The following is a 5,293-nucleotide window of genomic DNA, read 5'->3' as shown; positions in this document are numbered from 1 at the left end:
CCCGGCATCGTCGAAACAAATAAATGAGGGGGTGAGAAGGAAAGGGGTGTAAGTGACAAAAATGAAGAAATCGAGACAATGGTAGGAAACGATACTTTGAGCATGGTTTTATGCATGCTAGAAAATTCACGTCAAAATTTTACCGTTTAATTACTTTTTTTTAGAATCATTAAAAAAACAGCAAAATAAAAGTTGGTTTTCATTTGGAAGGAAAGGGGTGTAAGTGCACTATATGAGCAATGCCAGCTCAACTAACAAAACGGTTTGTCTCGAATATTTTTTATTGGGATGAAATTTTGCTGATATCTTAGACGCTACGCAAGGATTCATTTTCCATGAAACATAATTATTTTCGTCAGGAGTAACTTTTCAAAAAGGCGTATTACTATATATAGTTTCCTTGTGTCTGACTGTAACGCTAGATCCAAGCAAGCAGTTGAATAAAAAAAATTCTAGACTCCAACATGCGTTGTGAAGGTAACAATGATTTCAGTCAGTGGGTGGGTGGGTGAAATAGGCAATTTGATGGGATGCCACTACAGAGACTATAGATTACATAGGCGCCGAGACACTCAAAATCCGCTAAATTTTAAACGAAAGCGGAGAGTTACCTTTATAATAAAGGTAACTCTCCGCTTTCGTTTAAAATTTAGCGGATTTTGAGTGTCTCGGCGCCTATGTAATCTAAAGTTTCTGTAGCTGTCACATAATGCGATACTGATTTCAACAAGTCCTGCGCTTGAATAAAAACATTTGATTTTAAAACAAATTTTTGAAGCAAGCGTCATCCGTTTGAAATTGATGGAGTAAACGTGTGATTTGGCACGTGATGATAAGGACAGCCTATGATTTAATCAAGCTATAATTGGTTATCAGAGGCTGCCAAAGTAGCGCATACTCAATTAAAGTTCGAAAACGCATATCCTGTTGAGTATCTTCATACCTACATTTGCTTCTTTCGGAGTTTCTGACGAGAAACTTAGCTAAAACCCCTCCTGAATTAGGTGTGGGAGAGCTCCATAGCCGCAAGGTTACCGAGTCTGCTTTGACAAACGAGTGGTCGTGGGTTCGAATCTTAGTAGAATCAAGCCATTCGATGTTATGTGACTTTAGCATGGGTTTATTCTCAGGCCCCTCATTTACTCTTCCTTCGTGCTGAAATCTATATTTACCCTCTGAAGCCCCTTGACAGTGCAAACGTCCCTCCTATAGTTAAGTGTACTGGTCAGAGGTACGAATGAGTCCTCGCCAGGGACGGCCATAATATGGGATAGTACTGGCAGCAAGGAATAAGTGGGAAAAGTAGATCAAGCTTTGAAGGAAAGATAAACCCCAATACACACAAGCACGCATAAAATATTTAATAAGCATATCGCTCGCTCAATAGCGATTATAGCAAAAAGAAATGCAGTGCAGGTCATACAGCAAACACCCGGGCGATATCACAATAGATCAACTATACTGGTCGCAGTGATGAGTCCACCACATGGAGAGAAAAAAAGGTGTGGAATGATATCTGAAACACACAGAAGTGATGTCTGGTGTTTTATCAAGGAACACATTCAAACTTTGATGATAAAAAAGCAAGAATTCACCAAAATGTGGTTTATGTGGAACGTGTTGTTCCATGATTTTGTTACTAAACTGACCCGACCTTAAATATCTCAATATAAAGTAACATAAATATTGAAGTCCGCAAATTTAGGTTCTAACTTTTAAGAATTTAGTAGAAGTAGACATTTACTGTAAAGTATTTTATTTCAAGTACATTAAAAGTATTCTAATTTTTTAAAGAACTAGGTCGCAAAAAAGCCGTCGAAATCTCCAATATCGAAAGATTTTGTATTGCATTGACTCGATTTCAAGCAAATAACTAATCCAAGAGTTTGTCCGGTTTACTAAAACGAAGGTTGTTTTTGTAGTTGTGGTCCAACGAATGATAGCGGATTGGACAGCAAGCGTCTGCCCGGTATAATTCAATCGATATTGTCTATAATCATAATTTTGGCGAGACTGAATCGAAACACGGTTCTAAAATTGAGTACTTTTTCAAAATGTACTCCCTCGAGCAGCACGTTCCTCGCGATTGACAGATTTTTGCCCTTTTATCTAAGCCCCATTTGCTTCCTTTGTAGACTACATGTATTTTAATTAATAGAAGGCTGTTTCACTAATAAATTTTACGAGCTACTGAACTGTAAACCATAGGTATTACATTTTCAAAGGTTTTGGTATCGTGGCTAGCCACGACGGGTCAACCTAGTTTATTAATAAGAATTCTTTTTCCAAAATATATCTTGAAAACTACTTACTTGTTAAAAATGACGTCAACGGAAAAGTTGAAGGAAATTAAGTGTATTTTCGAAAAACAAACACTGAGATTTTTTAATCAGGCACATCAGGGTTACATACAATTGGAATACTAGGGAAATCGATGTCTAACGATGTGTCCATTTCCGAAAAAAGCGATTTCTTAGATTACTAAGATCATGAGCTGTGAGTAGCGCAAGATACAGCCCACACAAGTACATTACATGTACGCTGTCGCCACGCAGTGAGACACTTCTGTACTATTTTCCCTACTATCAACAAGGCTGCTATTACCAAAAACCGTTTTATATACCGTTTTATAACCGTTTTATTATACCGTATAACGTATACGCATATACGCTAGCCCCACCGATGACAAAATTCTGAACTATTTTTCATACCATCTTGAAGGTGACAATCACTTGTATAAACTTCTCGAAGACCAAGTTAATCAGAAGCGTAAGTTACAGCGTATACTTTAATATTACATATACGGTAGCGCCACGTAGTGAGGCAATTCTTCACTATTTTCTATACCATCTGCAAGGCTGCTATTACTCAAACAACTTTCCCTAAGAAAGTAATACCTTAGGCTACATGGATTATAAGCTATAGCAAATAAAAGGTTGCATATACACTAGCGCTGCACGTTGAGAATATTCTGAATTATTTTCAATGTCATTTTCGAGATGACAATCATTTGAACAACCTTCCCGAAGACTGCAACTTTCTAAATAGTCAGTAGCGTAAGACACAGCCTATACAAGAATATTAAATCTGCACTAGCGCCACGTAGCGAGAAAATCCTGAACTACTGCTGCCTGCCCGCTAACTTTCCTTTCAATAAAGACGATTGTAATATGATTCCAAGATTTGCACTTGCACACTTTTCACTCCAAGTAGTAATTTCCTATAATCGCTTGGAATGAAAGGGGTACAAGTGCATAACTGAGAAGGAAAGGGGTGTAAGTGCAAATAACATTTTCAAAACTATCTTATAAGTCCCGAAAATCAAAGTGGTTTTCCAAGATTTCAAAAGAATTTAATAAAGTAAAGCTAACACAACCATAATGCGTCATTAGTTTTCTATTATATAACGAATTTTTTAGACGATGTTAACTTTGGATCTGGTTTTCTCGAAATTTACTTTTTGTCACTTACACCCCTTTCCTTCTGACCCACTCAAATGAAACTGACTTTCTCTTACCTTCGCTTCTTACATGAAGTGACTTGCTTCACTTGTTGAACAGAACTGCCCGTGAACGCAACTGCATCGTATGGTTAGGCAAGTCACAACGGCAACAGTGCAAGAAATGGCAACATTGGAATTCTTATGCACTTGCTTCTTGACGTGCACCTACAGGAAAGTCCCATTATAAACAAGGTTATTCTCTTCTAAGATTCAAAATTTAACGACTCTTGATTGCCTTGACGTCTCCGAGTATAGTTTCTGTACGCGCACCGGTTTTTTCGTTTACACGCTTACTGCTGTAGCTACCGAGAGGACCGAGAGCGAAACCGAAAGTTTCTCATTTAAAGAGCGCAATAAGAAGTTTTTCTGCGCGTCAGTTTTTCTCTATATGTTTAGTCTGTTTCTCCCTGTGTGGATTTATGTCTCATTTCTGACAGGAGTTCTGCTCATTGTGTTGAAAAAAAAACGTTACACTTTTTGCACAATGAGTGAGGAAATAACAAGCCTACTACTACTAGTAGATATGATTTATTGTACAAAAAAAAACAATTTCATTTTAAAGTACGCTAGCTTGAGAAGTTGAGAAGTCTTGACGGAAAAAATATATTTAATAGCAAATGCAGCCCTGCATGGTATCCAACATATCAGCAAAATTTCATTCCAATCAAAAATAGTCAATTGTTGGTGTTGATATGAGAATTGTTACTTTTCTAATATTAGTCGAGAATCAGAGAGTTTGTCATAGGAAAATTCAGCTCTTAAAATATTTTATCATTTTAAATGATATAAACTTAGTGTGTACCATACTGACACCCACCTGTTGATGCGCTATTCTGCTCTAGTGAGATGAGTTAAAATCTCACCAACTTTAAGAGCTAGGTTGAAAATATTCTCGGGATAAAAATGGATATCGAAATTGAAAAGTAGGAAAAATGCGTGACATGCGTATTAACAGTTGTATACATGCTAGAAGCAGTCCTGTTAAAACAGTAGTATTGGACAGTACGAAATAAAGTTTTGCCAATCATATTTTTAAGTACATTTAAATCGATTTCAAATCTACAGTTTTTGAAAAGATTCCTGATTTTGTTTCGAAAATGTGTGTAACTGTAGAGTGACTATCTTTATTCACATAAGTAAAACGAATGGATTATGTCTGTAACTTCTAATTCGTCAATCTTGCGAATCTTTAAATAACATTTGTAAAATAATTCCAGTTGCCTCAAAAGTCTACTACAATAATTTCCCATGTTTTTGTTCTCAGTAATAGTTGAATTCTGTGGCATTTCAATAAACTAAGAATATATATATATATGTGTAACTAAAATTTGTGTCAAGAGGTAAGGTGTGCCTATATTGAAAAATGGATATTTTAATGATTTTGATTTCTACGTGAGATTATAGGCAATTCCGATACATATCAATGTAAATTAAAATTTGAATTCGGAGAGTAGTCTACCAGTAAAATCGCTTTGATGAAAAAAAAGTAAATTTATTCAAAATTTATCTGAAAACATTAAACATCAGTTTCCGTCTTCTACAGTTATAAAGAAATCGCTTTATACGAAGTTTTCCTTGAATTTCTTAAATTGTCGTACTACGATTTCAGAAAATGAAATGTCATATGCACCCAAATTAAACTATGCATATTGGTTCAACGAACAACAATATGAATATGCGAATATATCAATATGAATAGAACAACGAGTACAGAACTCGTGCGCTAATTGCACGTCCTTTAGTTGCACCGTCTTTTGATTGCTCGTTCGCTAGTTGCACTATAGTGCAACT

The sequence above is a fragment of the Sabethes cyaneus genome, chromosome 2, assembly GCF_943734655.1.
Source record: "Sabethes cyaneus chromosome 2, idSabCyanKW18_F2, whole genome shotgun sequence".
Classification (NCBI taxonomy): domain Eukaryota; kingdom Metazoa; phylum Arthropoda; class Insecta; order Diptera; family Culicidae; genus Sabethes; species Sabethes cyaneus.
Note: the sequence above shows the minus strand (reverse complement) of the source record.